General features: G+C 41.1%; 1 protein-coding gene across 1 annotated transcript in view; it reads right to left on the bottom strand.

The window, feature by feature from the left end:
- The window catches only part of BAIAP3 (BAI1 associated protein 3), a 216,230-nt gene extending 190,062 nt beyond the window's left edge, over positions 1 to 26,168 (bottom strand). Inside the window, exon 1 of the mRNA XM_075179602.1 lies at positions 26,105 to 26,168. The gene's annotated coding sequence lies outside the window, so the exon portion shown is untranslated. The remainder of the gene's footprint in view (positions 1 to 26,104) is intronic.
- Between the last annotated feature and the right edge of the window lie 562 nt (positions 26,169 to 26,730).

Raw genomic sequence — 26,730 nt, 5'->3', positions numbered from 1 at the left:
TGGCTTCCAAACATCTCCATGGCAATGCTTGTGTCAACATTGCTGTTCTCATTAGTCCTTCTGGTATTGCGCAAATTGACACCTTTACAGCTTGTCCAAGAGGTTACATAAGAACAAGAGAAGGACACTACCAAAGTATGAGTCAGGCAGTGTAGAACTGGGGCATTTAGGGACTAATCTGAAATTTATTTGACCGGGAGAGGGGGGGGGGGGGGAAATACTGCTGAGCCAGGGTGGTGTCAGACAGGCGCTTTGGGGGGAATTGCCAGCGTTGTGGAGTGCAGACATCGCGCTGGGCACATTGCTGGCAATTGCGGTAGAAATCTCGATGGGGTGCAAGAAAAAATGAGCTGAGATTTCTGCCAAAACTCTGCCGCAAAGTGTCTCACGGACGTTCCAGAGTCAATTTGCGGCTAATATAATTCCCCCCTTTGAATGCTAGCGCTTCTCCAGCTAGAAAAACACTACCATTCATAGCACTCAAATAGTTCTGTACTGACACAAGAACTGTATGGGAAACGCTCACCCATTACAAGGGAGAAATTACACTTCATAAAGAAGTGAAAGTTGCTCAATCAATTTATAGGCTACAGCAGGTGCTTGAAAGGGTGGGGTTATCCTGAAAGGAACAAACACACAGAGAGATCCCCCAGCACACTGCTATAGCCAGCAATTATACTTCACCAACATAATCACTTCCATGTGACGGGGGAGGAGCATTCTCTATTCACTTCAATGTGTCAGCATGGAGCGATGTCTAGAGCTATGAAAACCAGTGTTATAGCTGGAAAAGTGCTAGCATTGAAAGCATCCACCAGACACCACCCTATAAGTTCTTTATAGCACACACAACTTTAAATACCAAATACAGATTAAAATTCAATGTATAAACCAGTGGACCCTTGATAATAGTTGGTTGACAGTCCTGGCCAGGTGTCAGAACTAGCATTTACATAGTACTGTAATAAAAAAATGCAAACTGCATTTACACCGTTCCATTGTCATTGTCACATTTTCTGCAAATGTAAGACTGATACCAAAGGTCTGTAAACCACTCCTAGAGGGGTAAATGTATCAAGCTGCGAGTTTCTGGAGGGTTTGGAAAGTGAAGATGTTGCCTATAGCAACCAATCAGATTCTAGTTGTCATTAATTTAGTACATTCTACAAAATGACCGCTAGAATCTGATTGGTTGCTATAGGCAACATCTCCACTTTTCAAACCTTCTGTAAACTGACAAAGACAAAGAGATGGACGCATCTGAGCACTGAATGTATGTAGCAAAAGAGTGCGCAAAAATATGTTGAGACACAAGATATGTCCAACTGAAAAACATTAGCATTCGTCAGGCATACAAGTGTGTACACTTACGCTTAGCAATAACTCAGACATGCAGCTTGACAGTGTTAGTAGCAAATGTTAAAGTCACATTACCCTATTTGCTCACAATAACGTAATGGTGTGTCTTATACACAAGAGAGAATAGTGTCTTTGTTGTTATTAATACACGTACAAGTGGTGGTTTCCTACACAAAAGCCCCCACACTCTTTGTTTACTCCTTTAATAATCCAATGAGGATCTTCTTCCCTGCAGTAGTCCAAATGTAAATGACATACGTATGACGTATGTACGTATGCCATAAAGAATGACGTCTGACACTTTATATATTATAGGGGCGACACTAAGTACTATGAGACACAGTGGTCAATACGCAAACAGCGAATCATTTCCACCATGTCATTTTCATACGATAAGCCTAGAACTCTGGCATTTCTGCAATACCACGGTCACACCACATAGTAAGCAAGATTGGCTGTAACTGGTAAGTACTATTTTGGTAAAAGGGTTTAAAATGGCAATTAGTACTTTTTTATATGAGAAAGGTTGTAGATAGTTTAGGTCTAAAATATGCCCATGAGTTATAATCACTTAGAAAAATAAATCAAAAATAAATCATAGTAAAGTACTTAACAATATGCTAGAAAGTTTTTCTGCCATTAGCCCTACCAACGCTACATTACTGCCTAATGATATTGATAATTTAATAGCAATTTAACATAGATTTTTTGTCCTCATTAAATAGGAACTTAAGTTCCTTTTAAGCATGCCATCTGTCACAAATCCAGGGATGGGTAGGACCCTTAGACCTGCCTAACTTGGTTCTACCTCCCGGGAGGCGCAGAGTCTAACACCATGAAAGGTTTTCACCAGTGACCCCCGCAAGGGGATATGGGCTTGGCTGCTTTCGCGCCGCAGATCGCGGCCCCCCAAGTTGGTGTTCTAGTGGAGAGGTTGGAGTAGAGAAGATGATGCACTGAGTAGGACAACAGGTATTAAGAGAACTGGGAACTGTGGCCAGGTAAGTTCTAGGTCCAGGTATGCTGGACGCACAGGAGCTGGATCAGTAGCAGGGGTCCAGGAAATGTTTAGAACGCAACACAGGAGCTGGAGGAAATAGGATCTGCAGCTAGATGTCCACTTGGGTCCATATATGTTTGGAAGCATTGGAGCTGGACCAGGAGGACTACAGCGTTCGCAGCAGGGATCCAGGAAGGTAGTATAGAGTGCACAGTATTGGTGTAGGAGATATTGTGGAACTGTGGCCAGGAGTACGCTACAGGTACAGGTAGGCTGGAAGAATAAGAATGGCTCTCAAAGCATACAGGAACCAGAGTTAATGTCCAAACTCTAGGACAGTGTTGGCTAACCTGTGACACTCCAGATGTTGTGAAACTACAAGTCCCAGTATGCTTTGCCAATACATAACAGCTTATTGCTGGAAGGGTGTGCTGGGACTTGTATTTCGCAACACCTGGAGTGTCACAGGTTAGCCAACACTGCTCTAGGAGAAATTCAAAGAACTGGAAATGAATGGAGAAAAAGAGGCGTATTAAATAATGCAACCAATAAAAGGCATCTGCCAATGGAAGTTTATGGGAGCTGTCAACGGGACGGGCTGTGCATGCACAGACCACAATCAAAGATGGCGCTAGACTGAGGAGACAGCAGCTTCTCTCCAAAAGAGACCACCGGCAGAGGACCCCCAAGGTGAGCGGCCTGGGACTCAACCGAGTGATCAGCGGGCCCGTAGTGTGATACTATCCTTCTACAAATCATTGTCTCCTTTTCAAAAGCTCTCTGGTTGGCAAATAAAACTGGCTGCCAGACACAGACCCAGCCAGTCTGGTACATAGACACAGGCTCACAGCTCTCAGCATGTCATGTGACTATGGTTGCCATGGTAGTTCAGAATCATAATTCATTAATAGCTGCCTGAAGAAAAAAAACAAGTGAAATGGTAACTACAAACATTCACCTTATAGTCTGCATAGTGATTTATGTGAAACACACCTGTTTCATGGAATTACTGTCTTAAGAAAGCTAGGATAAGACACAAAAAACGCACATATTTAAACTTTGCCTAATATATAAATACTGAACACAGGCTTAGGAACAAACTAAACACATATTCACAGTATGTTTTGAATATAATAAAATGAAACCATAAAAGCTAAACAGAGTTTTATGAAATGGCAATGCTTGCTCTGCTTCCTTTGTTATAGCTTGTAAATGTCTGCCGGTTTCAGCACGGAAGGTCGCCCTAGAGACGACTTAATGACCACCCTTGCCTCATGGAGGGGTGTAAACTCCAAACTCGCTCCCTGAAGAGCTGTCAGTTGATCTCTATACAAACGGACAGATTCATTCTGATGCCTTTTCATGGTGAAGGATTTATATTTAGATAGTTTGTAATACATAAAAATATAGCTCCAAGGTTCACATTTTTTCATACAGACAACACTAGATCGAGTTTAACAAAAAAAATATGAGACGGGATTTCATCAATAGAAAGTGTCCAGAAATGTAGAGCTCTGTGTTATACCTAGATGATGGTTTCCTCTTTTGTATCAAGAAGTGCATAACTTTTCATACTTTGATTAGAGGTGTCTTTTATAATCGTGTCTCTGTACTTCTATGTCTTTGTATGTATTTTCCGGGCTGTCCGAGATCTTTATTAACTAGCTCCCAAAAGTGTATAAGTCCTGAGTCCTAAGCTAATGATAATTTTATTCATATTAAAACATCACCTCAAGTCATGCCTAGTATTTGGTCCATTACCTTACACAATTTATATTTTTTTATACCTAAAATTTTACTTGCTGGTGCCTCATTTACAATGTAATATATAAATAACTCATGACAGTAAGAGGACATTGGGACTGTCCTTATATTAATGGTCAATTTTTTTTATTTGTTAACATTTAGAACGATGGTCTGCCAACAGTACATGGCACCTTTCTCCCAATAGAACTCGACGCACTTTACATTGTTGGATTGAGTGAGGCAGCCATCTTGGGCACGCTCACCTTTTATTCTATGGAGTCATTTACATCAGTCCCTGCCCCATTGGAGCTTACAACATAAATTCCCTACCACACACACCCTACCACCGTTTCTGTCAGAAGCCAATTAATTTACCAGTGTGTTTTTGCATAGTGTGGGAGGATACTGAGGTAACCACAGGAAATCCAGGCAAAACATGGGGAGAACATACAAACTCCAAAAAGAAAGAACCCATGTTGCACTAAAGCTGTCCAACTTAAAGCATATTCACCAGCTCTGAGGTGATGGGAAAAATTTGCATGACCAAGAATTCTTGGTGGACTCAGGAATGCCTTGAAAATGCTTCTCCCCTTGTTGTTCAGAATATCTAGTCCCACTTTATTAGAATATCTAGTCCTAAAATCTTGTTGTCACATTTAAATGTTGGATCAGCCCCATTATTGTGGCTAGCCTTATAACCTCTTGCGGGCAGGGTGCTCTCTACCTATTGTCCCACGTCAGTCTACTGTCTGACTTCCACGTACGTCCTGTCATATGTCTTGCTGCACTCTGTGTGAAATCCCATAGCATTACTCACACTCATCTGTGCTACTTATATGTATTACCTCATCTATTTGTTAATTGCTTTTGTATCCAATGCTATGGAATCTGTGGCACCTTAATAATTAATAATAATCTGTCATGTCTGGTCAACTACTCCCATCATAACTACATTTGCTCTTCCATACAATCAATCACATCCTGCTGCACTACCCATCATCATCATTAGTTATTTATATAGCACCACTAATTCCGCAGCGCTGTACTCATTCGAGAGAACTCATTCACATCAGTCCCTGCTCCATTGGAGCTTACAGTCTAAATTTCCTAACATACACACACAATTAACCTACCAGTATGTTTTTGGAGAGTGGGAGGAAACCGGAGCACCCAGAGGAAACCCACGCAAACACGGGGAGAACATACAAACTCCTCACAGATAAGGCCATGGTCAGGAATTGAACTCAAGACCCCAGTGCTGTGAGGCAGATGTGCTAACCACTAGGCCACTGTGCTGCCAGTGTATCTGTTGGCAAAAATAGGTGCATAATGTCACAAAAGAAACTACTTACATGCTAAGCTTCTGAATATTTGTGGTTTCTAAATTACCCACTCTATATTACATCATGAGTGGTTCAAGTCTAAAGAGGTCTGTACTCCTATCTTTGCATTGGGAACTTGTAATTAAGCACCTTATTTGGAGGCAATGTAATCAAATAATGGGTTAATTATCATAGGTGTAAGCTCTACTCTTACCAAAATTTTTGGGGACTCCAAAAAGGAAGTTCCTATTAGAATATATAGCATAACTGACAACCAAATTACACTAAAACAATCCTTCTCCTGACTTAGAAGCTTTGTTGTAAACTAAGATGCTATTAAACTAAAGCATAGTTCGATGATTTTTAAAGCTCTGAGGAGAGCTCTGCGAAACGCGTCTTTACAATGGGTTTGCACCCACCACTTGTCTGTCTGGGAGATTGCCAGGTACTCTCAGGAGACCAAGAGATGACCAACTATTTTGGAAGTTTCATGGACATTCTAGGAGAATTGGCAAGAATGGATTAAAGGGTCAATTCAAAGTATTGGGTTAAATGGATGAATCTGCTTAAAACTGAAAATTGCTTTGGGCAGAATTTTATTAAATGAATCTCTTCATGAGCAGAACTAGTTTGCACCTTAATGACCATAATATTTTTTTTTGCATTTATGTGCTACAACGGCATCGTGGGGAATCATTTTTGTGCTTTTTACCAATACCATTTTATATAGTTCTTTTTTCCTGAAGATATATGCTTTTTATGTAGTATATTGCATTAAATATATTTTCCTATTTTGGCCATTAGATCGGGAACAACTGGAAAGCACACACAAATACACTTGTCCTGAATTCACTTAACCAAGTTTAGCACAAAACAGAAAGTTACTTTTGCTCAATTAGTGCAACAGAAATTGACCCTAAACTTTCATCACAAAGTTCTCCCAATTGTATCACCAAGTGAGGATTCTAGATCGATGTGTATTCTAAAGACTCTATGTATTTATAAGAACAACAGCAAGACGTTTCACTTACTTTACCACTTTTCTTTTTATTAGTCACATAAGACTTTAATCGGTCTTCCATATTTTATCACTAACTTCCATATATAGTACCAATGTACTATGGAAGTATTTGACCAACATAGTGTTTGTGAGAAGTAAAACTGTATTGTGTCTTCACTTAAACTCCACCAAATGCAAAAGTTTATAGAACTTTATCTTGGACCCCTTTATTTCTGCACTGGATACCAAGAAATGTATGTAAGAAACTTACCTCTCTCCATTCCTGCTCCCGATCTCAGCCGCCGCTCTGTTCTTCCGGGGGCGGTGGCGCTGCTGCAGTCATGTGACTCAGGGGCGAGGAATTCGAATCTCCTTCTCCTATATCTAGCTCGCTCTGAAACACTGCCTGTGTCAGAGCAACAAGTTACCACTTGGTGTCTGGCTCTCCCTGTGTATCCTGTGGTGCTTCTGGTGTGTATGACCATTGGCTTATTAGACCTCTGCTTCTGGATCCACTGCTGCCTGTATACCTGTGTATCCAACCTGGCCATCCTTATTGACTACGCTGCTGCCTGTGTACCTGTGTATCCGACCTGGCTATCCTTATTGTCTATGCTGCTGCCTGCGCACCAATGTATCCAACCCAGCGTGATGTATACTCAGTGTATCCGACCTGGAGTTCCACTGTCTTCTGAATGTGCTGTGTTTCCTCAGCTAACTATCCTGCTCCACTGTGCCATTCTACACTACCTCTACAGAGCCTATTCTCCTTTATCTTGTCGTTTATCACCCATCACTTCAGTGGACTAACTAAGGGCCGTGACCTGCGCACCTCCAGCAGCAAATTCCAACCCACCGTACGGCGGTTCTTGGTGAAGACCGGGGGGTTCATTAGACTCTGCGCCTTGGGAAGGTCTGCGTTAACAAAGACTGATAGAAATCTCCCATGAGATGTGACACTGTAAAGCTGTTTTTCTTAAACCTGTGCCCAACTCCATCAATACTGGTGGTTTTAATAAAATATAGGCAAAATAGATTACTCTCTGCCTAAAACATTAAAATCAATTTATTCTAACAATACAATGAATATCTCACAAATGATTTATTATTGTTTACTTATATAGTGCCAATTAAATTATACAGCGTTATACAGAGAATATGTATTCATTCACATCAGTCCCTGCTCCAAATGGAGCTTACAATCTAAATTCACTACTACACAGGCACTCTAAGATTTATTTTGTTACCAATATCTTTTAGACTGTGGGAGGAAACAGGAACACCCAGAGGAAACATACAAACTCCATACAGATTGGGCCATGGTTGGAATCCAACTCATGACCCCAGAACCGTGAGACAGCAATGCTAATTACTGTGCCACATTGCTGTTCAAATGCCCCTCTTTCTAACCGTAATCCCTTTGTCCCCCTCTTCTATCAAATTGTGGCTCTTACAGATCTGATGAAACCCTCTTTATGAGTAATGACCTGCACCTTTATCCACCTTCTATAATCCATACATAGCATCCGCAGTGTGTATTTTGCTATATTGCTTTGCGGTGTTAATAGCTGGGTATTGTAGAACAGTTAAAGATGTATTGAAGCGTCTGCACCTGTCTATGAAAGCACGAAAAAGTGCCTATGTTACACAAATCTGTTCAGATACAAAATCATCACTAGCGCTGCTTGGCAATAAGTTTTTCATATAGTTGAGTTTGCCAATTTGCTGCAGGCGGCCATCAGTCAATTTAAATATTCTCCCGGTAAGACTTCTAACCTTTTGAGCTACGTTACTTCAACTGATATCACAATGGCCATGTCTACTTCACAAACCCTGGTAAGTGTACGTGCGATCGCACAACATAAGCCTGCTCAGTCTGCTTCAGATACTACAAGCCTAATAAAGCATAATAAAACATTTCCAGGAACATATTGAGCATGTAGAATACTTGAGCATTTTGGACTCCCACATTGAAAAAAGGTTCTACCGTCACTGTTTCTGTGCTGAGATTTATCCATTTGTCTGATGCTTGCAGCCAATGTGAGATATTGAGACCATTTAGCGAACCAAACCTATGTGCATCATCTTGGATACAAATGTGCAAAGCGCTGTCTGACTTCTGGGAGTGCTGAGCATATTTACTGTCACCTCCATTGTCACAATGTACATCCGGCACCTGGGGCCTTTCCAATACCATAGCAGTGCAATGTTTCCCCTTTCCTACTCAGAATGAGGTTTGGGGCTAATTCAAGTGTATTAGCGTCTTTTTGGTCATAGAGATGCTTAGAGCAGTATGACTGTCCATGACCAGAGATGTTGGTAGTGTAATCATTGTCTAGTGCTCTGTGTGGGTCCGAAGCTCCACACAGTCATGTGGATATTCAGGACTGAAGAGGAAATATCGAACTGTATTGAACTGTAGGGACAAGGTAAAAGGTTCAAAAGGGAGGAGGGATATCTCTGCCAAATGGGATATCTCTGCGCAGTACAGCTCTCATTGTTCAGTATCCTCAGGAAGAAAGGGTGACAGCAGGTTAGGATAGGCCTGGCTCTGATTTCATAAGAGCTCTCTAGCTACACCACTATACCTTCCTTCTTCATTTAAGGCTTTATGGGGCCTATTTATTAAACATAAATCCTCTGTTAAATCCCTGAAAACGATTAACCGCAAAATTGTGATTTATGATCATTGCATCACAGCAGATATCTTAGATATCTGCTGCTTTGCATCTGTCTTCGTTTTACTGAACCCTACCCATAAAAGTGTATGGGGACTGCTCAGTAACGTTATTTATCAATAACCGAAGCTAAAGCTGACATACATTAATATATTAATATAATTGAAAGCTTTCATTGCTGTCAGCTCTGCTCCGAAGAGCAGAGCTGGACAGCGCATGTGTCTAGGGATCATGTGATCCCTCCCTGTCACTTGATTCCACTTTGTTTAATGCACTACGGTAGGTTTCTCTGTGCGCACGCCCAAGCTTTTCGATTGTCGCATGCGCACAGGGGATGAAAGGAGCCAAGAAGATCGCGATCCCGAACGCTTGCATGAAGAGGCGGTGGTAAGTTTTTTTTACTTCACAGAAACAACAGTTTATCGTAACTGCTGTTTCGGTGTAGTTTTTTTTATAAATATGAAAGATAGTTAAATCCTTATCTATGCGAAAAGGATTGAAACTATCTTTCATATTATGCGGTGCTACACAAATAAGGGCATATACCACCTAGAGGTCAGGTGAAAAATATTAGCCCATTTAAGTTCTGGAAACGCTCTGAAGTATGTGATTCTAAGCTCTTAAAGTCCACTCCTCTTAATCTAGCTACATCTGCGGCCTACCCTGATTTACCCACTGTGCCGCAATTCTCCTTGCATTTCTACCACACTTGTCTACATCGTTCTGAGCATTACATTACGCGGATAGTTCATTGCTAGGTGCAATTTTACCAATGTAATAGAGTCTTCAGAGTGTGAAATACAGAGCCTAGAGCGTTTTAGCAATATATTAGATAAGCTACTTTTCAAGATCCTTAAACAAAATAAACACCAGATTATACAGGGTTCTCAAGTGTATAACGCTGTAATGAACCACACATGAAATCCCTCGAAAGGATTATAAGCCATTAACAAAGCAGGACACAGATGGAGATAAAGAGATGTTTCTTCAACAATCCAGTTTGTTCAAACATGGTTTCCTAAGTGGTATAAGGATAAATATCCGTGTCTGCAGCACAACCTTTGCTTGTTTGCGATCCATTCATGCTGAAACAGAATGCATTATGAGCAGGTGACTACTGGCTGTTTACTACGGTAACACAAACGCAGTGACACATTTAGAGCCGCTAGCTATAACCAAGGAAAATACAAGTACACCGACCCTGGATTCCTCCTAAGGTGAATATTTCCACTCACCCGTTGTGAGATCAAACCTCCAAAAAGGACACAATTCAGAAATTAGCAGCCAGATTGCTTTTCCCCTGATTGGTCAAACCAAGTGTTGAGGAAACAATTCTATCAACTAGTAAACACTTAAAGGCAGTGCTATAAAAAAAGGACAAAAGTTCAGCTGCCGTGTGGAAGCCGCTCTCTATGTATCTCGGTAGCAGCGGACTTGGTGCTTAGATGTGTGGTTGCTATGGAGAAACTATTCAACCTAGTTTAACAACAATGTTAAGAAGAAATATAGGAGTGTGTATTTGTTATTGCTGTTAAGTATTTTCTATAAGACCTACCACTTGTTTCCAAATACAGAAACAGAAGGTCAAATAAAGAAATGTGAAATCTTACTATTCTAATAATGTACGGACGACTCTTGTTAGCACCAGAGCTGTCAATCCATTGAAGGTCATTTATCATGTGCACACAATAACCATGGATAGCAATTAACGCAAGTGTGCCTAGATTTCCTCCAAAGCGCACGGCTTTGAGGAGCAAAATGGTAATCTTTGCAGAGTAGCACAAGTTTGCACAGGGGGGCAGAATTTGGGAATTCCTGGCTAAGCATGGAGAAGATGCATTAATGTACCTACTTTCCCAGAGCAGCACGAAAACATGTTTTCTGTGTAAAGGGGCATGTGGCCATTAGCGCCCCTTACTTAAATTTTGCAGCAGATCAGATAGGGGTTTTCAGGCCTCCCCCTATACCTTTATTGGGATACATTTTGCACATTAATGTTACAATTAAGTGGAGAAAAAACATTTCTAGGTGCACTCCCAGTGATTTGATTATTATTTTTTGTACTTTTCAACTTTTTTAATAACTGGTGCTGGAGAGCAAAACTAACCATAGGGTATCAGATGGATAGCCAACATGAGAGACGTAAACACGACTGTATATACAAGTAGTTAAAACATACTTGCCAACTCTCCCGAAATGTCCGGGAGACTCCTGAAATTTGGGTCAGTCTCACGGACTCCTGGGAGAGCTGGCAAATCTCCCGCATCCCGCACCCCAAAGTGACGCGATTTGCGGTGAATTGCGCCATTTTGGCCCCGCCCCCGCGTCAAACCGGCATTTCCTAAGGGGGGGACAAAATGTCGCGATTGACCACGCCCCGCCCCCTCCCGCCCTCCAGGCACGCCCCTCTCCCGGACAAAGCAAGGAGAAAGTAGGTAAGTATGAGTTAAAACATTTTGCAATCAAAATATAGATGCTTTTCTAAAGTTCAACAAAGCTTATAAAGTCACCACAGAGAGAAGAAAGCTATTTGTTCCACTAATGCACAAAAATCAATGGTAATTTTGTAAAGGGGGATCTTTACTTACTGAGATATTTAGACCAAGAAAAATCTATTAATTAGCTTGAATAACTATATTAAATCAATACCATGTTAATTTTGTTGTTGTTTTTCAATCTTTTTTTTGCATTTAGAAGCAAGAGGCAAAATATATTGCATACGAACAACATATAAAAGCAAAAAAGATATTGCATAAAAACAATAGTGTTGTCCCATTGCATATGTAGACATCTATATACTATAGGAATTGTGAACAGAAATATTATAATAGATGTCTCAACAAAGTCTTATATGTTATCTAAAAGAAATATGTTTCCAAGAGATAAAAATATAACTACACGATTCCTTGATTTCTTAAACTGGTTCTTAGCTTCCAGAATACAATTATAAGCAAACCCAGCACAGAATATACCGTAACTGATCCCTTCTGGGAATCAAAATTGTGTATAATTTATGTTTGAACACAGATTTATAGGGCCAAAAGTTATTATCTGCTTTCTAAAGATAGTTTTTGGCACAAAAGAATAGTTTTTTTTATTAAAGGAGATTTCTTTATTTTACAAGAGCCACAGAAAGGAGGGCGAGATAGCTCTCAATAGCTAAAAAACAAACAAACAAAAAAAAGCGTAAAAAGGTCTCCTCCTTCAGTAACTGTCCGTGCTACTTAGCATCAAGCCAGACCATCTAGAGGGGGCCCGAACACACGTAGCATTGAGCACCATCTCTGGCTGGTGGCTACCAGGGAAATAAAATAAATCTTTTTCCCCCTTTGATAATAAAAGTAAATCATCATAATTTATGTGTAATGTGCTGCAGATTCCACATAGGTGGCATAGTTGACATAAATGTAAAAATGAATCATAATAACAGGTAAATGGGTACAGATGAGAAGAATAATATATAGATACAATTAACCTAACAAATTGCAAGGCTTACAGAAAAAATTCAGCATCAAGCATGATCAGATAAGATAAGGGACATTCAAGGCTGATATTCTAGAGGAGGAGGTCAATAGACAGTAAAATCAAGTGAGACAGTGTAGTTTGGGGCATAGCGCAGGTGTTGGGCAATGTGAAGACACGGCGAGTAATGTGTGGTAGATATTGTTGGAGCAGTATGTTAAGGGACTAAGCATAAGGTCGAAGATGGTGTAGAGGCAATCAGTTCTGAGGAAATCAACAGAGTAGAGGCAGCAAGGTCAAGGTGCAGTGTGACTGAAGCAGGTAGAGTGTGGTGCAAGCAGAAGGTCAAGCACAGCAGGTGGAAGGCAGCCAGGCTTGGGAATAGTGAACCATCAGGTTGAGGCAAGGGGTGGCCACAAGAGATACTCCTTTTCAGCTTAGACCTGGGGGGACCAGAGCTGTTGACAGGATATAGTCCAGGTGCATTGGGTCTGGTGAATGGAGGAGGGTTCTGTGGGGGCTCGGCAGTGGCCTAGTGCAGTTGGGGCGGGAGCAGGCTCCACATGTAGGGGTTCGATCAGGTTCAAGGGCCACATGGAGGAACCAGATAGAAGAGCACAATGGCGTAGTAAGACTGCAGAGCAGTAGCAAGACTGCAGAGCTGGCTAGTCATTGGTTCTCAGTGGAGTGGAGTGACAATGGGCTGTGGGGTCATTGAGGGCTTTGATGGTGGTGGATCTGCTGAATAGATGGGACAGCTAAGCCAGAGCCACATTCATTTTGAATGCCACAGACCTCTAACACCATTGTAGATGCAGAATGGAGGAAAGCCTCGTGAATGGCCAGGAGGTCGGATGGAAGGTTTAGGATCGGGAGTGGAAAACTTGCTTGGGATAGCGAGAGCGGATTGTCAGCGGAGTGGATGTATGTGGTCAGCTGACCAGGGCCTGGGCTCCTCCGAAATGATTTAGGGGCCCAGATGATGGTAGATACTAGGGGCCTGGATGACGGTAGATACCACAGTTTCAACAATCTGCTGATATGAGCATCTCCATAGAGATTGTTGCACCATTCGAACAATCCTGCACTGCAATCTTCAATCAACTTTTCTCTTCTTGCCACATCCAAGGAGGTTGACTACAGAACCATGTGTGTGAAACTTCCTGATAATATTTCGTATGGCGTAAACCGGAACGTCAAGGTCTCTGGAGATTGATTTGTAGCCTTGATATTGTCCATGATTAGTTACAATATTCTGTCTGACCTTCTCAGACAATTCCCTGGCTTTCTTCCTTTTGTCTCTGCTCATTGCAGTACACATAGTGACACAAAATAGGAGAATGAGTCATTTTTCTCTATTCAAACTCATTTAATGAGTGATTTCTATATTGAAGACACCTACTACACACCAAGGGTGAGTTCAGTTCCAAAATGAAGGCAAGTCATCTGCCTTTACATTATTTCTAACTAGGTTACTTCTAACAAGGTGCCAATAATTTTGTCTGGGCCATTAATGGATTTCTGTATTGAATAAGCTAAGACTCGTTTTATTCCACTGCAAACAAAAGAAATACATATGTAAAAACCCATATAATTTCAACAATTCTCTGGAAGGAATGGTGCCTTATTATAAAAATCTACAAGGGTGCCAATAATTTTAGCTACGACAGTATAACCTACATTAATGTTGTGTAACACCCCCTCTGGTGTTGTCAGCGATGCCTCCCAGTGTCTGAGTGTGTGGCCTGGCACTAGGACCCAGAGGAGACATACCAGGAGGGTTGCTTAGCAACATCTGGCTGGTATGGTGGGCTCAGAATATATGTGTAGAGAAAGTGGGACCTGGGACCCCCCTTATAATCTGGGGAGCTGGTCCATGGCTGCTGCCACTAGGGGCCACAAACAACAACACAGACATAATACTAGTGTCATGGGGCAGATCTGAGGGATAAATTACCTCAGAAAGTGACATAATGGAAGGGAGAGGCAGCAGGCATTGGATGGAAGAGAGATAATACCCCTGCTGAGGAAGGATGCTCTGCTGTGAGAGAGAGATGAGGGTGAGCTAGAGAGCCACCATTTTGGATGTGACTGTCCATTGATATTCTGCCCATGTAGCCCTTAGGAACTGTGCAGAAGGAGACAGGAGATATATATAGGAACTGTACATATTTACTTTATCACTGCAACAAATTAAGAATCGTCTGGAGAAAAGGAGTGTAGGTAAAGAGTATATCTTGCAATATAGAGATGGTCTGGCGCCCGTATTATTGAGACATCTTATTGCACTGCACCACCCAGTTACATCACCTGTGTCCCAACATCTTCACAGAGAGAAGTCTATAAAAATAACCTGCATGTGCTGGGACCCTCTGATCATCTACATCCACGCCAGGAGCTAGCCAGGGCTGAGAAGGAGGTGCACTGCTTAACCTGTGCACCTCAACACTACACACAGGGACAGGGGGCTACAGTTGGAAACCACATTTTAGCAGTCCGCTGTTTAGAATAATGGAAGCTAATATCCGCTTGCTTTGGGCTATGCATATGCATTTAACTTACACTATTTTACTAAAGACACCCTATTGCCTAAAACCAGATAGCCAGCTGAAAATGAAACACATCCATAAGCCTAAACTAAAAGCCAGCAAAAACCTTATAAGAGATATAAAAAGACTTAGAACAGTGTACACACGTCGTTATAACATAAACTGCAGATAAGTAATCATTTTAATCCTGACACTTGATTTCTGTCATGGTCTAATATTATGACTGCTCAATAACCTCAGAGGAAATGGGTGTGAGGATTGGAAACAAAATCCTAACAAGTCTGCAGCCATTTGGATCTTGTTACTATCCAAAGAAAATCCTGTATAATTTTCCATGTGCGACTAAACTGATCACGCATCGGATTGCAACGTGTGGGGCCAACAAGCCTACTTGTAGGGCTCCCATAATTTTGAAAAAATAGTTCTGTATATGCTACAGAACTCTGTGCCTCTCCCCCCTTCTTTTTCACTCTGTGCCTCTCCCCCCTTATTTTTCACTCTGTGCCTCTACCCCCTTATTTTTCACTCTGTGCCTCTCCTTTCCCCCTTCTTTTTCACTCTGTGCCTCTCCCCCCCCTTCTTTTTCACTCTGTGCCTCCCCCCCTTCTTTTTCACTCTGTGCCTCTCCTTCCCCCTTCTTTTTCACTCTGTGCCTCTCCCCCCTTCTTTTTCACTCTGTGCCTCTACTCCCCCTCTTCTTTTTCACTCTGTGCCTCTCCTCCCCCCTTCTTTTTCACTCTGTGCCTCTCCCCCCCTTCTTTTTCACTCTGTGCCCCCCCCCTTCTTTTTCACTCTGTGCCTCTCCTTCCCCCTTCTTTTTCACTCTGTGCCTCTACTCCCCCCCTTTTTTTTCACTCTGTGCCTCTCCCCCCTTCTTTTTCACTCTGTGCCTCTACTCCCCCTCTTCTTTTTCACTCTGTGCCTCTCCTCCCCCCTTCTTTTTCACTCTGTGCCTCTCCCCCCCTTCTTTTTCACTCTGTGCCCCCCCTTCTTTTTCACTCTTTGCCTCTCTCCCCCTTTTTTTCCACTTTGTGCCTCTCTCCCCCTTCTTTTTCACTCTGTGCCTCTCCCCCCCTTCTTTTTCACTCTGTGCCCCCCCTTCTTTTTCACTCTTTGCCTCTCTCCCCCTTTTTTTCCACTTTGTGCCTCTCTCCCCCTTCTTTTTCACTCTGTGCCCCCCCCCTTCTTTTTCACTCTGTGCCCCCCCCTTCTTTTTCACTCTTTGCCTCTCTCCCCCTTTTTTTTCACTCTGTGCCTCTCTCCCCCTTCTTTTTCACTCTGTGCCTCTCCCCCTTCTTTTTCACTCTGTGCCTCTCCCCCTTCTTTTTCACTCTGTGCCTCTCTGCATTCCTCCCCTTGCCTCTCCGTTTCTTTACTTACCTTTTGTTAGCTTCTTTCTTTTCTTTTCTTCTCTTCTGTCTTCTCTTCTTTCTTCTTGCTTGGCCCTCTCTGCGGCGCTCCACCACTGACTGTCGGGCGTGACTTGATGACATCATGCCCGACAGTCAGTGTGAACGGAGCAGAGAGGAGGGACGCCCGCGCCCCGATCACGTATGTATTTTTTTATTTTTTTTATTAACTGTCCAGCTCCCCCCACCAACGAACGAAATGGACCCCCCCCCTCCCCGCGGATAAAAGAAACAATTAGCAGTGAGGGCCCAGCCCGGGCCCCCTGGCATGGCCGGGCCCGGGTAAAATGTATCCCCCTCCCTCTCAGCGGCCCTGAACACACTACTCCATTTTGAGGTGATCTTATATATTCATACAATGGAGAACATTGCCAGATTCAATTCCTCAAAGCAATTGAAATGCCCCCACTACTAATAATATATGAATTTCTGAAGTTGTTAGGCCATCAACTTATAAGATTGACAACCAGTCATTTTTTACAGTCCTATAGGGGCATAAATTGCATTGTACTCCAATAATAAGACCTCAGAAGACACCAATTAATTCTGGATCCAAAGATAATAATCTATTCCTGACTTTTCCCAAGACAATCTGTAATTTTTCGATTAAATGAATAAGTACTTTATAAAATGTACGATTATTATATTACTGAGATTCTCTTGTTGACATTTCTGCATCACTGATGAAATGAATACATTTGAATAATGAGTATTCCTGAGGAATACACATAGGCTTACTTTTTTTGTAACAAGTATGTTTGAAAATAAACCAAATAAAATATAGTAAATGGCATAGGTACATTGTTTAGATCCATAGGGCAAAAAAAAATTCTAAACACATTTTTTTGTTAAATCTGAAATCTCTCCACTGCTCAGGAGGGGAAAACTGCAACAGAGGAGAGAAAAAACTTTGGCATAAGGGGCACGCTACACAAGGAACCTCTTGTTGATGACCTGGTGGGTAGACACAATTTATATTAGAATATTCAATAATTAACATCAATACTTCCAATAAATAAACCCAAAATCCTAATAATGCCAGTTTGACTTTAAGTATACCACTGTAACCAATGGTTCTCCAGCTATTTAGGAGCGACTCTTATGTTACTCTGCCTACTTCACCACTGTAGCAGCTGCTGTACACAACTCTTAGGTAGCCCCTGTTCATACAAAAACAAGCCACATGGGAATAGCAAGCTGGTTAGCATCTCCACGGGGCTCAGCAAACCATGTGGGCCTTTTCTCATTGGTGTGTGACTGTAGCTCTTCATTACCTGACCCACACTGCTTTGCATGCTTGACCAGTACAATTACAATGGTCAACTTGCAAGTAAGACGAGAATGGAGTAAGGATAGTGACCGAATGACTTTATTATGTGATATTTAAGCAAAGGTGCAACAAAATCACCTCCAGGGGCACCAGCGGTAGTTCTGCTCCATTATGCATCATCTTACAGGTAACCATGATGATTTATGGGTTGTTTGTTTGCATTTTTTTCATGAGACTGCAGATGTAAATGAAACAGTAAAAACAATAAGGCCCGTTTAAGTTTAAGCTTTACCCCTGGAGTCTTACTTAACTCTATACTGAGATGTGGTCTAACCCTCTCCCCTTTCCATCATCTTATAAACTACTTCAAAATAAGAACATTGCCTGCTTCTCTTCTCATTTTTGACCTCACTCTTCTCTGATACTGATGACATACTAGTGGTTTCTTAGGTATTTGCGCTGTGTAATAAAAACTATTTCCCTGTATTCCAATACATCCTGTATCATTTATTTCTGGATATCATTGTTAACGCATGGCAGTGTCGCATTTGATATCCTTAATAAAAATGTTTTTAATAAAACAAGGCTTTCCAGACACGTTTTGAGTATTGTTTCAAATTGAGAAAGTAGGAGATAATCAAATGCCTCCTGAAAAGATCTCCCTGTGTAGCACCGAGGGGCCAGTGTCGGAGTTTGAGAATGAAGCAGGATACACATGCAATCTGAGATGGGTCAAGAGCTACTTCAAACCATGTGTGCATCTCATCATGCATGCTGATAGGTTTTGTTTTGAAAACCTTCTAATGCACTGATTGGCTATAGGTTAGGTGTAGCTGTGTTAAAGTTGTAATGCGTTGGTTGATGGTGGTCTAGTCCTGCGGCTGATTGGCTACAAGGTAGTTCAAGACCTACCTACTTCAAACTTTTTACACATGGATATCATTGAGAAAATAAATACACACATAATAGTTACTGCACCTACAAATCAAATTAATATTTCTCATATATTGTGATCATTCAAATGCCAGACTACTCATGAATATAGTAGGCTTGTAAAATGGATACAAGCAAGGGATAAAATCAAATATAGAAATAAAACAGTGGTCCAAGCAAATGATTGATTTTGGGACACTTCTGAATTTTGAGAATGCTCGTCAATATATAGCGACATTTATAACATGCGTCTATCAGGGGGAGGAAGAAGCAATGCTCAAGAAAATGTTCAAAGTAAAATTGTGGTCAAGACGTTCTATTCTGTTGTAAAAATAGTAGGGTGGTTGTTATGGTGAGAACCTGTGAGGTTCAGCACATTGCAAGTTCATATATTATGTTCAGTAAAAGATTATATTTTTTCAAGGAAGGTACCGTATTTCCCCATGTATAAGGCGCTCCCATGTATAAGACGCACCTTAATTTTGGCCCCAAAATTTTGAAAAAAAAAATATTACGGTAGTTGTCAAAAAGTGTGCGGAGATTGCAGGGGCTTGCTGCCGGCGGCTGCACACTATGTGCAGGTCCGTTCGGCAGAGACAGGCAGTGAGTGTATGCTGGCCGGCTGCTCTGATTGTGTTTAAAACGTACGCCAGATAGTGGACGGAGGCTAAAAAGTTGGTCTCTGTCTATCTAGCGTTAGGGACACAAGAAAGAGTGCGATACTCTATGTTGTCAATTTACTCTACCATCCTGACAATAAAAGCAAAGTAAAAAATCAAGAATGTGTTCGTGAGTGCATCACCTGAAGTGTGCCCGTGTCACAAGTGGTGTCAGAAGTGGAACGCTCAGGGAAGCAGGTTTCCACCACCCAACCTGCGTAGACATTAACATGGAAGTTTTTAGCTGCTCAGCTCAAACAGCAAGCTCAGGTGCTACGAGTTGCAGAGACACAGGAGAAAAACACCAGACTCTTAAGGGAAGAGTTAATCCAGGTGAGGCGTGACAGGAATGTACCACCTGGTCCGGTACTGTAGAAAGAGCTGCAAAAGGAGCAAATTGGCCTCCTGAAGTCTGGGCTGAGAGGCTGGCGCCATATTTTACTGGCAAAGCTCAGCAAGCTTATATGGATCTGGATGAAGACTGGACCTCTGATTATCTGTGTATAAAATCTGAGATATTGAGTTGCATTGGGGTTTCAAGCCCAGGCCAAGCCCAGCGCTATCACGAGTGGTGCTATGACAAATACAAACCGGTCAGAGCACAATTGGCTGAGTTTTACAAATTGTAATAAAAAATGGCTGCTGCCAAACGAGAATTCGCCTACTCAGATTATTTAAGTTTTGGCGATCGATCACTTCATCTGGGAGCTGGACCATGGTCTGCAAGGATGGGTGCTGCAATCAGACCCACGGACTTATGAAGAGCTTCCCACAGTGGTAGAGGAGTTTTGTGCTTTACAGCAAATGACCAAAGCATATGCGCTCATGCCAAAGCAGATACCATGGCAAAAGCCAGGTTTGACAATTCTTGGTACAGGGCCCAATGGTAAAACTACTACTGACTGAGGGCCGGTTACAAAGCTGTCTGAAGTGGTTTGAATGTGGTGAGCCAGGCCACTTCCGGCCCGTGTGTTCTAAACTGGGACACACCAGTTTTACATTAGGAAGTCTTGTTTGTTCCCGGTGACTGTACTAATCAGCCAAAATCTTGTTCTAGCTTTAATTTAGTGAATTTACATTGGTTTCCAGCACTACCTTTCCAGAAACTATGACTACTCGGTTGCCCAAGGCTAAGGTCCTGAGCATACAAGGGACAACTGAGGAGTATCAGTGAACACTTCTGCCAGTCACACTTAAAAACCAAACAGTTATGGTGGTGGCTGCCATAGCACCTAAAATGCCGTATCCGCTTATTCTGGTACAAGACTTCAGACATGTCAGCTACTGAACGGTCAGAAGCCTGGTCTTAAAGAATCTGCCTAAGAAACCACAACATCTGAACCTCGATCTTTGCACAAAAAAAAACAAAAGGGAAAGTTATCCTAAGGGTCACAGCAGGACTTCACAAAAGTTTCCCAGTGCCAGGGCCATCTTTTCCATTGGGCACAATGGGCAGGTGCCCGGGGGCCCCACGGGCAAGGGGGCCCCATAGGCAGTGCTCTTAATTAGAATAAATAATCCTGCAAAAGAAAAAACCTGCAAAAAAATCCTTCAAGGGTCACCGAGCAAGTACATCTATCTATCTCTATATATCTATATCTATATCTGTATCTCTATAAAGCTATATATATATATATATATATATATATATATATATATATATATATGTGTGTGTGTAGGGGCCCCAGTGCACTGCTTTGCCCGGGGGCCTATAATGTTGTTAAGATGGCACTGCCCAGTGCGGTGAAGCATGGACACTCTAAAGCAGCGTTGGCTGGTGATGTCGCAGATGAGCCCTCCCCACCTGTCAGTTAGGATACAAACTGGTTCGCAATACCAAATTTATTTCCTTTGCAGGACATTTCACATGACCAGCTTAACAATGCAAAATTAGAACACGCATTTAAAAGTGTAACTGAGGTGAACAGCGTAGCAAGTCGTCCAGCCTGCAGAAGGTATAACATATTTTATTGTTGAAAACAATTTTAAGTACAGCACCATAGCTAAGTAACTTGTACTGATGTTTACATGCTTGGGAATTCCTAAGGAAATTCTCACTGTTCAGGGCACCCCGTTCATGCCCAAGCCGTTGAAGGACATGTGCCAGTTGTTAGTGGTGACAGCTCTTCACACTTCCATGTATCATCCACAAATGGACGGCATGGTGGGGTGCTTTAACCGCACATTCAAACACTTGCTAAGGAAAAGCATGGCGCAGGAAGAAAATAAAAAGATTGGGACACTCTTAGCCCATATTTGATGTTTGCCATCTGTGAAGTACCTCAAGCCTCATCAGGGTTTAGTCCTTTAGAGTTGTTCGGGAGACAGCCCAGACGTATCTTGGATATGTTGAAGGAAGGGTGGAAGCAGCAAGGCCCCAAGGAGCCAAGTCTGGTACAAAATGTGTCCCAAATGTATGAGAGGCTGGGAAAGATAGGGTCAGTTGTACAACAACATGTAAAAGAGGCTCAGAAACGGCAAAAGAGAAGTTATGGTAAAAGTGCTGTTGTACGATCTTTCAAGCATGGGGACAAGGTTCTATATCTGGTCCTAACCCAGGAAAGCAAACTTTTCACCCACTGGCAAGGTACGTATGAAGTCCTAGAGGCTGTCGGCCCTGTCAATTACAGAGGAAGGAAGGAAAAATATACCATGTCAATCTCCTTAAACCTTGGTACAATGAGGACACCTTTCCTCGGGTAGTGAGTACTATGATTGGGAAGTCTGAAGTTCCAATACAGCCAGCTTTATCTGCTAGGCAAAGACAGCAAACTGAGGAAATGATACGCCGGAACAGGGATTTCTTAATTAATTGAATATGACATTATCATTCTGGCAGAGCTTGTGGTAAAGCAGAAGCCGTACTGCATTTCCGAAGCCAGACCAGCTAACGTGAGAAAGGAGATTGAGGATACGGTCAAGCTAGATGTGATTGAGGAATCCATTAGTGAGTGGACCAGCCTCATTGTCCTTGTCCGAAAGCCCAATGGGAATACTAGGTTCTGCAATGAATTTAGGCGGCTAAACAGCGTATCCCAGTTTGATACCTACCCAATGCCACATGTGGATGAACTAGTAGAAAATGTAGCTGGTAGTAACTATTTGACTACTCTTGACTTAACCAAGGGTGTGAGGATACCAACCTTAGCTGGGATGGCAGTTACCCTCTGTGAGTATATATCCAAAATAAGACTTTATTACGACAGCACAAAAAAGGATGAAATAGTAAATCCTTTCCTGTACCTAAGTTGAAAGTTACTTCCAAGCCAGCAAAAATATGCAACCGTGGAAAAGAAGTGCCTTGGCATAAAATGGGACGCAGAAGCTCTAGATATTATCTTTTGGGCAGATAATTCTCCTTGATAACGGATCAGGCACTATTGCAGTGCATGCAGAACAACCAGGTTCTTGGAACTGCAACCTTTCAGATTAACAGTGGAACATAGACCGGGGGTGCATTGTCACGGAAATTTGCGCACCTCCCGAAGTCCGCACCCTCCTACTTGAGGACACTAGTGGGAGAGATATGTGACAATGGGAGGTGTTTGCCTCTACCTAGAGAATCTAGAAGTAATGATATTTAGCTGTTCTCCAGCACCACTAAACCTATTTCGACTTTACCCATGTCCCTAAAACCCACAATAGATAAATAGATAGATAGATAGATAGATAGATAGATAGATAGATAGATAGATAGATAGATAGAAGACATACACGGGTGAAATAAGTATTGAACACATCAACATTTTTCTCAGTAAGTATACATTTACTGTGGTTATTGTAATGAAATTTACACCAAATGTCAACAACAACCCTTGCAATCCACACATGCAAAGAAATCAAACCATTGATGTCCATAAATTAAGTTTTGTGTAAAAAATGTTGATGTGTTCAATACTTATTTCACCCGCTGCATGTGTGACAAAATAATAGTAAAGAGCCTGATTTAACTTACATATTTTGAAGTGGTTTTCAGAAAACATCTTTTCCACAGGAAGCAACAGGCTGACAGAGTGTGTCCTGCACCTGCAACAAACTCACTTTTAAATGCCAGGTGGGAGAATCATTTGACCATCAAGATAGGGTTGTGGGAGAAGTGTAAACTATTTAAACCTGTCCGTTTCATTGCTCAGTTGTGACCAATGCCAGACAGTGGTTGGTGTCTAGGGGGTTTGTCTCTGTCTATCTAGCAATAGGGTCACAAGAAAGAATGTGGAACCCTATGCTGTCAATTTTTACTTTACCTTCCTGACAATAAAGACAATAAAAGCAAAGTAATATATATATATTTATATATATATATATATATATATATATATATATATATGTATATATATATATATATATATATATATATATATATATATATATATATATATGCACAGAATATATACAGTATACATATCAGCCAATATCCCTCACTCACCCCCCATTACATTTGTGTCAGGCCATTGCTTTCGCTATTACCCAGCCAAGCTGAGTCATTTTCAGATTACCAGGAGATGCCTTCATCCAATTGTCTTCAATATTGGAGTAAATGAATGCCTTTGCATTCCCCTAGGCATGTCCCAATGCATGCATCACCTGGATAAATGACTGCAGTTTACAGGTTCACAGAAACAATGAGCCTTAAATTAATGCATTAGTATGGATCTCTCTACCTACATAAACAATGGTGACTTTTCTGTGCCTTCCAACCACCTGTGCCAACAAATCAGGGCTCAGGTGTTATTTTTATCTATTGTTTTATTGACACATCAGCATAGTGTATGGGGATCACTCAACCCTACAATTTCAGAGTTTTATTCTTCTGGCAGAAATAATAGTTATTACAGAGTATAAAAATATTATGGAAGGCTTCACAATACCCCAATGTAATCTGCTCAAGTTACTGCTGAAATATTTCAATCATTCCGTAAGATACAATTGTTCAGTCATGCATTTTTATGCTTAACCCCTCTACCACTTTCTCTGAAGACAATGGAACGGAAGATGCAAAACACAATTTCATCAAAAAGAAATATTGCATATATATATATATATATATATATATATATATATATATATATATATATATATATATATATATATATAGTATGCAGCATTTAGAAGTGCTTAAAGCTTTCATAATGTAGCCAAGGACATGTGTGTGTTGTGACATATGTCGATTAGCATAAGATAATCAAAGAAAAACCATATATTTATATAATAGTAACTCCAGGAGGAATTGGAACTCTTGTTAATATGGCAATTTACACTATTACATCTATCTCAGAGAGAAAAAACAAATGGCATTGAATGACACCCTGGCATCCTATAATGATCAACTTTAAATAGATCTACCAATTAATCTCTTTAAAGTGGGCATTGGTGACAAACTACTTAGTGCATAATTTTAGGGACTAGATGCATCACAGAAGGAAAGTCTGATATTCCTGCAGCTACATCAATTGAATATATACCAGAAATGTTTACATTTAGAAATATTGTATTGAGCTTGGATAAAAGAAGACTTAAAACCAATGGAGACAACCTCAAATATCTCCAGATCAAAGTTTCAACAAAAAAAAAGCACACAGGTGACATAATGCGTCATTGACTGTTGTTCAATGTTGACCTTTGTAAAAATAAAATCTTTAAAAAAAAAAAAAAAACACACAGGAAAAATCAATCCATTACATATATTGATGAATTGAGTTTTCTGAACACAATTTAGAACCAATGCATGAATAATTTCAACCATAAAAGTTTGGCACGGTGCTGTAACATTCATCTCAATGAGTAGTCAGTATATGAGTCTGGGGTTTACTTCTGTCCAGATATTGTGATTAATTCTTCCCAATTAAAATGTAAAACCATTGGCATGGAAGTCTGTTATTCCGCTGAATAAATGCGTGAAAACTCTGCATCATATCCTTTTAAACAGACACTGTTTGTTTTGTCCATCACAGAATAAGGAGAGGAAAAGCAATGTTATTTATTTAAAAGGGGTCTCAGTTATGATTTTAATTGCATTATAATAAAAGACAAGTTTTAGATATATGACAGAGGGAGACATGTCACCCAGAAACCCCAATTTCAGTTCTTAACCCTTTAATCACAGCAACTTTATCACGCTAATCATTCTATCTAATTAATATGTGAGGATTAAACATACATGCAAGCAGACACCCCACTTTCATCTATTACATCTAACATTAAAATGAGTCCTGGACAGACAGCTGCAATCACACTGTAATTATACTTAACATGACAAAAAAAATAAAGCAGTTATATCATTAGCTTAATTCACTTACTCCACATTAACTGCCTACTTCCTGTAGGTTATTCTCAGTAGGTAACTGGGCAAGTAAAACATGTCTCCTGCATGTATAATTGTCTGCAAACTTTCACTAAATTATAAAAATTATAACTACATGCAATATGGGATAGATTATAACTACACATCCAAGCAAAGTAATAAATAAAACAACTCATTTTAGGAGCACCTTTAGGTAGACTATAGTAGTTTTGTTTAACATATAACATGTGTATGTTGTTTCTTTTTGTATAAAGTACGATTATAAGAAGCAACTGTTTGCTGCAAACTAAACAATATTAACCTGAGGATTATACGTTGCACTATACAGAGAGGAGCAGCGGCAGCATAGTGTAACGTGAACGGATGGAGGGGTGCATGCAGGGCTCACCGTACACTGGATGGAGGGACTGCGTTACCTGTTGCAGGCTGGATGCTGGAGGAGAGGAGCGGTGTGGAGCACGGACTGGAGTTGGTGCTACAGTGAGGGACCAGCTCGGCTCAGCCACATCCTCTACCTCCAGCACACAAGCCCCCTCCGCTCCTTATATGGGCATGGGTAGTGCCAAAGCGGGCGGTGGAGCGGGGCTCTAGTAGATACAAAAGGTGAAGGGAGGCTGGTTGCCGTGTGCCACAGAGAATATACTGTATCCACACACGTTATATGGAGTACTCCACATACATGGAACATATCAATGTGACACAGGATGTTGGATATCTGATAAGGATGTGTAGGTGAATATCAGTGAGGACTAATACAGCAGTGTAAAACATGGAGAGTTATAGGAGCACTAATGTTTCTTATAACATCTGTATAATTTCTTATAGTGGTAGATTATTATTATTATTATTATTATTATTATTAATCCTCTGATCCCAGATATATAGTCAGGTGGGACCAAAATAGGAATGTGTCCCCTGTCCTATGACCATGTAAATTAATGAGGCTTCAGGTGTTGCTATACAGGTCCAAAACCCTTAGTTGACCCTTTTTATATTACAGCTTGGGGTACATTTTCATACTTCCCCAAAAATTTTTTGTATA

This window comes from Mixophyes fleayi, chromosome 7, assembly GCF_038048845.1.
Source record: "Mixophyes fleayi isolate aMixFle1 chromosome 7, aMixFle1.hap1, whole genome shotgun sequence".
NCBI classification, from domain to species: domain Eukaryota; kingdom Metazoa; phylum Chordata; class Amphibia; order Anura; family Limnodynastidae; genus Mixophyes; species Mixophyes fleayi.
The sequence above is the reverse complement of the archived record's forward strand: the minus strand, read 5'-3'. Positions and strand labels throughout refer to the sequence as shown.